The sequence below is a fragment of the Alligator sinensis genome, unplaced genomic scaffold (assembly GCF_000455745.1).
Source record: "Alligator sinensis unplaced genomic scaffold, ASM45574v1 scaffold289_1, whole genome shotgun sequence".
NCBI lineage: Eukaryota > Metazoa > Chordata > Crocodylia > Alligatoridae > Alligator > Alligator sinensis.
The window spans coordinates 2,176,127-2,184,501 of NW_005841881.1; the positions used below are offsets into that span (position 1 = coordinate 2,176,127).

An 8,375-nucleotide genomic window follows, 5' to 3' on the forward strand; every position below is an offset into this window, starting at 1 on the left:
TAACCCAAACTGGGGGGGGGGGGGGGGCGCTCTTTCATGAGTGCCCAAAGGCCCCTGATTGCCATTGCAGTCAGTAAGTGAAGAGCTATAAAAATAAAATATAAAAATAATAGCCCCTCATTCACCAGCTCTGACAGCGGCAATTGGAGCCTCTGGGTGCTCGTGGCAGAGCCCCCTCCCCCCCCTCCGTGCAGCATAGGGTAGTGAGAGGAAATAGAGATTGCCCCCCACTACTTGGTACCCACTCAGCAGCTGACAGCTGAAACGTGGAGTTACCCCAGTTCCTAGGCAGTATATGGCAACCTGCCGAGCTGCACTGCACCCACGCTATGGGGCAGCTGCCACACGGGTGCAAGTCAGAGGAACAATTTCTGCTGCTCCCTGCTGCCCTGTGCTGCATGGGGGAACTCTGAATTGAACCCTCAGAGGCCCAAATCCCTGCTGCCAGAGCCAGTGAGTGCAGAGCTTTTTTTTTTTTTTTAAAGTGCTGGGAAGCTGGGCCGGGTGGGGGATGGGGTCGGACAGGGAAGGCATGGGGGCTTCTCCCATGGCTCCTCTGGCTGTGTCTGCCTCTGCCCTGGTGGTGGGAACTGCAGAGGCTATGCCCTGCTGCCACTTGCCCAGCTGGTGCGGGGGCAGGGGGCAGGGCACATGATGCAGTTGCAGTTCACTCTAGAAGGCAGCAGGGCATAACCCCTGCTCCCAGTGCTGCCGTGCCCACATCAGCACTGGGAGCAGGAGCTCTGCCCTTCTGCCACTTGCCAGCCAGTGTGGTGGATGCAGGCATGGCAGCACTGGGAGTGGAGGCTATGCCCTGCTGCCTCTTGCCCCCTTCCACCTGGAGCAAACCATGCCTGCATTCCACCCCACCCCCTGCACCGGCTGGGCAAGTGGCAGCAGAGAAGAGCCACCATTCCCAGCATGGCTGCATCTGCATCGCGCGCCCCCATCCCAGAGTAAAGCAACGCCCCCACCCCAGGCTGGGAAGCTTGTCCCAGCCCCAGCCCCAATCCCTCCTTCACCCATGCCCCTTGACTCCCCACAAAATACTTACCAGCTGGAGGCAGCTGTGTCAGCTGCTTGTTTGGTTTATAGCTGAATCTCCAAAGTGGCCAAATCTTTTCTGAAGCTTTTCTGAATCCATTCAGAGCTTTTAATTGGTCTCCTGATTTGATTCGGATTCAGAGATTCGGTCCCCAAATCAGGCCAAATCTTCTCCGAATCAAATCACTGAAGCTTCACACAGCCCTAGTCAGAATGTAAATCCCAAAACCAAAACATTTGAAAGTCAGCTACATATCTGAACCCTGGATATGTCTTGGGCATTGTTCAAGTTTTTTAGAATAATTTCCAAAATAGACAGTAAATGTTTCCTAGGAAACCAACTTTGTGAGGTATAAATTCCATTTGTTTTAATGTTCCTGTAGCAGGTTGAGGTTGTGATGCATAGTAGCAACCCCTGGTGACCTTTGGACCCCTGCCTAACTGGTTCCTGGATTCTCCTCTCTCCTTTTCCTGCCACATCTTTCATGTTTCTTGGGAGAAATTAATTTGTCAAGAGGTCTCCTCAGATCCCAGGATACCACTTACCCCACCTCTATACTTCTGTTTCTTGGATCTTGGGTCACCACAATGGGTGGTGTCCATGGACTCTTAAGGCACCTGTAGAAGCACCTGTAATGACTATTCACAGCCTCTGATCTCCCTGGCAGCCATGCCCATGCCTCACAGGTGTTACCAATTAATCATTTCAGTGGGCACTTAGCCTGCATTCAGTGTCAGGCTTCCTTGAATCTGTATGCTCTTGTTGGGGTCTTAGCCTCCCTGGTCTATGCTTCTCTCCTCTAGTTGGGCCTTCTAGCCCAGATCCACCATGCCAGACCTGGCTTTTGAGGCTCCAGCCCTTGTCTCACCTCTTCTGGCTTTCTCTGAACTCACTGGCTGTCTCCTCCCCTTCTGGGGCTCTGCCGGCACCACTAGTTCCAAACCCAAACCACCATTAACAAAAACAAACAAAAATCAGGCTTATGCCTTAATTAAACACACACCCAACCTGGGCTCTTGAACACTAAAACAAAAAGATATGCAGTTGCTTCAACTCAAGCAGTCTGGCTTGGGCAATCAGACAGCAGAAGTAAACTGTCCTATCACTTTAACCCAGCTATGTCCTCCCACTCAGAGTAAATGAACCTCCTTGTGGGCAGTCCTCATCCTGGATTTCCTTAGTGCCCCTCTTCCAAGGCTAAGGACAGAAGTTACACATAAACCAATTTAAGTCATCAGAAACTGGTTTAAACCTGTAACAGAACAGAAGCTCAGTGCATATAAACCACTTTCGAATTGGCTGAAACTGGTTTAAGATAAACCTAGATTACATAGATTTCATAGACATTAGGGCTGAAAGAAACCTTGCAAGATCATCTGGTCCAGCCCCTGCCCAAGGGACAGGAAGTCAGCTGGGGTCAGATAAGCATCCAAGTGTTTCTTAAAGGTATCCAGAGTAGGTGCTTGCACTACTTCTGGGGGTAGTGTATTCTAGACTCTGGAGACTCGGACAGTAAAGATGTTTTTCCTTATGTCCAGTCTATAATGGTCTTCCAGCAGTTTGTGACCATTAGGCCTTGTCTTCCCTTGGGATGCCCTGGTGAACAGATGTTCTCCCAGTTCCTGATGCACATCCCTTATATACTTATAGGCTGCCACCAAGTCACCCCTGAGCATTTGGTTCTCCAGGCTAAATAGTTCCTTGCCTCTCCACCTCTCCTCATAAGGCCTGCTTTCTTGACCTCTAATCATGTGCATGGCTCTCTTCTGGACTCTCTCAAGCTTCTCCATATTGTTTCTAAAGTGTGGAGCCCAGAATTGGATGCAGTACTCCAACTGAGGCTTCACCAAGGCCAAGTAAAGCGGGAGAATAATTTTTTGGGGTCTTGTGGTTGGTCATAACCCACAAGTGTCTTCCAGTCACGGTGCTAGTGAGTATAGCACTGCTGAGTCTGTAAGTACGATGTGGGTTTTTTCTCCCATGGTGGAGCATCTTGCATTTCTTAGTGTTGAATGTCATCAGGTTCTGATCTATCCACCTTATGCGCCTGTCCAGGTTGGATTGAATCACCAGCCTATCCTCTAGCATGACCGTACCTCCCAATAATATGGTGTCATCTGCAAACTTAAACAAATTGAACTTAACCTGGTGGAATGTAGTATCAGATTTAATTAATTTGGGTCAAACCAGTTTATGAAACTTTTGTCCGAGCCCCTTCCTGGTTTAAGGTAAATCAGAGTCCCCCAGCATCCCAGCATACTTTCCAGCCCTGGGCTGTGCTGTGCTGTCTCTTTCAACAGAAAAGGGTTGGGGAGGGGGAGGGAGGCAGGAACTACCCCTCCCCACCAGGCAAACCCTGGCTGGGGTCTGAGGCCAGTGTGGGGGGTTAAACCCACCTTCCCCTGGTTAAACTCTGCTTCCTCTGAGTACAGAGATGCCCTGTCCTGCTAAACTTACTGAAAGTTACTGCTGGCTGCAGCTGTGGACTATAAATCCCAGAAGCACCTGGAAGAAGGAAGAGGAAGTGATGAGCAATCCTTCAGAGTTCTGTTTCTGTGATTTTGGACTGCAACTCCCAGAGACCTTGCAGGCAGCAGGAAGAGAAAGTAAACACACAGCCCATGCTGGCTATGTGCCAGAGAGCCATTCTGTAATGCCCCCCAGCTTCTGGCCTGAGCATGTGGCTGCATTTCCTAAATCAAAAGTGAACGTGTGTCCAGTTGTTTCTCAGTTTAATCTCTGCAGTTTAGACTAATTTGCAAAAAAATAATTGATTCAGACTTGGGCTTTTTGACTGTCTGTACTTAGCCCAAGAGTTCAGCTCTCCTGCCAGGATTCCCTGGCAATCAGTCTCTCCCTGGGAACAGGGTTAGACCCTCTTGCAGGGCTTCCTTCCACTGCAGATCCTCTCACGAAGCTCTAATTCCCCTCTCTGCTCTCCTGCCTCCAGCCCAAGGTGTCTGCCTCTTGGGTTGATGGGCAAGCCTCTCTTCTGACACTGCCTAATTTACATCCTGTAGTCCTTATTCTAACTGCCTGTTAACTCACATGGTGGCTATCCTGACAAGCCTGCTTTTTCTGCATGACAGGAGTCTCTGGCTCCCTCTTACAGGGAAAACTGGTCGGGAAATTTGGCTGTGTGGAAATGGCTTTTTCTTACTCACTCAGAATGGCATTATTGCTGGTACTGTTATCGTTATATGTGTTATAGGCTGCAACTAAAATTGAAGCCGCATTGTGCTACACAGTGTATAAACATTCAGGCACCACTCTTTAAGAATTATGAATCTGAATAGTTAATATAAGCAAAAAAAGGAAGTAGAAATTAAAGGCATTTCTATAATGTTTCCATTTTGTACCTGGGTGCACAAGTACTCCCAGGCCACTCATAGCACACACCAACTCCCAAAATCAAGGCAATATCTGTACCTGAGGGTAGTCCTCATAAGTGATGCGAATTGTCTAAAGTCACTAAATGAATCAATGGCAAAGCCAGGAACAGACACAATTCTCCAATGCCTTTCTATGAGACTATATTCCCTCCTTCTTGCTGCACCATAGCAGTTCTAGTCCTTCATTAAACAAATACTGAAAGTGCAGCTGAGCCTACATAACAAGCAAAATTGTTAAGAAGGCATAAAGTGACTTCCTTCCCTTTCCTATGCAGAGCCAATCATAATTTCAGTCCATCACCACAGCAGAAGAATTTTGTAGTTTATCACAGCCAACATCACTTTCCAAATAAAACTGAGATACAGGTGGCAGTCTGATCCTTAGCAAATACATTATGAATGACAGGTAATAAAGAAAATGTAATCACCATTCTTTTGGAATGCACCATTCTTGTGTTTCCACTGACAATTTATGATTGTAAATAAGTGAGCCTTCAATTTACAGTGAAAGAAAACAAGTACAGTAACTGACAAACAACCAACTGCTCATGAACAAAATTTTCTTCTCAGCCCTCAAGGATCAAATAATTGACTGAAGGACTATACTCAAATTGTGAAAAAAGAATTCTTCATAGAAACCACTGCTAATGATTTCCACAATAATAGTTCAAGATGCTATAATTAGGGATGGTTTTAGTGTCACTTCCTTATGGTTGGTTAGCTCTCATTTGCAGTGTTGTGTCCAGTTCTGGCCACCACATTTTAAGAAGGATGAAGAGAAACTGGAGAGGATCCAAACGTGAGCAATAAAGGTGATTAAGGGGTGGAAATGCAAAATGAATTAGAACAGGTTGAGAGATTGAGGGATGTTACCTTGGAGAAAAAAACAGTTTCAGGGTCCTGATACCAGTTTTCAAATATTTGAAAGGATCCTATAAAGAGTACAGAAATGCTTTTCTTTCCTTGCTGCAGAACACAAATCCTGGGATTTAAATTACAGCAAAGCAATTTTGATCAAACTTCATGAAAAATTTCCTAATTTTTTATTAAACAATGAAAAAGCTGAGTTGGGAACATTGTAGAATCTCCTTTATTAGAAATTTCTGAGAAGAGATGGGATAGATATCTATTTGGCATGGTTTAAGAATTCTATATCCTGCGTCCATATACAGGGTGGAACAAAACTCTCAAGGTGCCTTGGTTCCTTGGTGGTTTTATAAAATCCTGTGGTTTTATAATTTTGTCAGTTTTCAAGGGACTCAAGAGGATCAGTTTTTAGTGTTCAAGAGGATCACCCCCTTCGATGGTGGTGCATGGAAGCCAGAGTGCATGAGGCCATCACTGCCCATCTGCAGGCTCACCTCCCTGAGTAGGGCACTGGCCTTCTGTCCACCTGCACCAGGCCTCCTGCCCAAGGGATGCCATCCCTGGCCACTGCCAGGACCACAACAACATAGGCAGTGTGGCTATTCTGAAAACAAAAGCAACTTTATTCCCTCTCCCCAAAACTTCCCCAATACCAACAGTTCAACAAGCTAACAGTATTCCACATGAGACCCTCCACAACCCCACCACAACTCACCCAGCACCACCCCACAACCCTGGGCACAAACCCATTCACAATCAGAAATGAATGGAAACTCTTTATACAAGCACCAGGGGAAAGAGAGAGGGTTCTTAGGTGTGGGGGAAATCCCAGGGGAGGAAGCGCAGAAAAGAGAGAATCAGGGCTTGGCTGCCCCTTGGCCTTGAATCTGGCCTCGGCCCTGTGTGCTACCACCCCACGTATGGAGGCCAAACTGATGTGGCCAGGGCTTCAGCTGCTCTAGGGAGGAGAGCAGGGGCTCCTCCTAAGGGGCAGCCACTGCAGGTAGGCCCAAGACCAGGAAGGGGAGATGAAGAAGTGGCACCCCTCAATGGCCGCAGCAGGCCTGCGGGTCCTGCTGGGGTGCCAGCTAAGCCACCAGCCAAGAAAAATTTTCGTAGCTGGGCTCTGAGCCATAGTGTGGGTACGGGCTGGCCAGGGGGATCAGGCACCCGTTCTGGGACTGGCATGGGCTGGGGCACAGCAGCAGGAGTGGCTGGAGTGGGTATGGTGGCCAGGAGCTGTTGCAACACTCTTCACTCCTCCTGGATGGCAGCATTGATGGAGGCCCATACTTGCCTCAGCTCCTCACAGCTGTCATGGGCCAGCTGCTGTTCTTCCATTATCTCTACCACCAGCTGCTTCCAAGCTACCCTCTCAGCCTGCACCTCCTCCAGGAGAAGGGCCTGGTTACAGCATGAGTGGAAGAACTTAGCCAGAACTTGCTAGTGGTATTCACAGGACTCTTAGAGGCATAACCGCTCTGTCCAGAGCAGCTTCTCTTGGATACTGTCCCACCATATGCATTGCTCCCAGTGCAGGCAGTGCATCTGGATGGCCCCTGGAGTACCTGGAAGTGGGCAGGTGGATCCTGGGCACTCGATGGCATCTTCTACCCTGGTAAATGGGCAGTCAGTAGAGAAAGCAAACAGAGGGTCATTGTTAGCTGCAGCAACATGACATGGGGTAATAACAGCCTAACTGGTTAGGGTCCCCAGTGAGCAAGCTCACTCTTGGATGTGGGGCCAGGCAGATGACCTCCAAACTAGAGCTATGTGGGGCCAGCACCCTGACAAGGGACACAACCCAAGAGCAGCTTCCTCGACGGCAGGCCCACTGCACATGCGCGCAGTTTAAAAGGGCCCGCCGACAGGGAAAAAGCCCCAGTTAGACGCAGGAAAGGCGAGAGACGCGCGGGTGAAAGCCCGCTGTGCCCCCACTCCCCTGAAGCCCCCCAGAAACCCTCCAGCAGCCGCGAAGCCCCCCACCGACCCCCAGCACAGCCAGAGGTAAGCGGGACCCATGGAGAGAGGGGGATAACCCCTTAGTGTGTGTGTGGGAGGAGGCAGCTGAGTGGAGCCAGGCCAGGTCAAGCCCCGCCCAGGCCCCTACTTCACCCAGCCCCCCAGGAAGCCACGCGACCAGGCTGCGCAAACAGGCGTGCTTCTCTGCCGGTGCGTGAGTTAGCGCGGAGTTCGCACGGGAGGGCACATGGGAGGGCCCCGGACCCTGCCTGCGCACCCCCTAGGGTAGACAGTACCAGCCGTAGCCAGCCTACCAAAGGCATGACACAGATGGGCACACACCGCACCCCGAGGATCCCCTCGGGCATCCCCTCTGGCTCTGGGGCCCCCCCCTGGCACCTCAGAGCCAGCCACCCAGACAGAGCCCCTGGTTCCGGCCTCCACGCAGACGGAGCCCCTGGCTTTCGGCTGCGGGGGCTGCCTGTTCCTTTTCAAGGCTCTGGGGCCTGGGAGCATGGTGACCTCCCCTTGTGGGGTCTTCTCCCTTTTGGGGTCTCTGGCGCGCCAGCTGGAGGAGCTCCAGGCCACAGTCCAGAGACTGCATGCCATCAGGGACTGCGAGCAAGAGATAGACTCCTACTGCCGGGCCCTTCTCCCCTGGGAGGTGGAGGGTAGACCACAGTCTCCCTCACACCTCCTGCCGCTCCAGCAGAGCCTGCTGAGTTGCCGGCTCCCGCAGGCAACATCGGCCCAACTGCAGCTACCGCCCCTGCTCTCCCCAAGACAAAACGTAAGGTGTTTGTTGTGGGAGACTCCCTCCTGAGGGGGACTGAGGGGGCAATCTGCCACCCCGACCCCTTAGCCCAGGAAGTCTGCTGCTTCCCGGGGGCCCGCATCTGGGATATTGCGGAGAGGATCCCAGAGCTCCTCAAACCCACAGACCAGTACCCCATGCTCCTAATTCATGTTGGCACCAATGACACGGCTCTGAGCACTCCCAGCCGGGTCATGAGGCGCTATAGGGATTTGGGACTGGGGCTAAAGGGTCTGGGGGCACAGGTGGTGTTCTCGTCGATCCTCCCAGTCTCAGGCTATGGGCCGAGGAGGGA

The 8,375-nt window shown here is 50.8% G+C and overlaps 1 pseudogene; it reads right to left on the bottom strand.

The window, feature by feature from the left end:
• Positions 1–6,287: 6,287 nt before the first annotated feature.
• Positions 6,288–8,375, bottom strand: part of LOC112549215 — a 6,598-nt pseudogene continuing 4,510 nt past the window's right edge.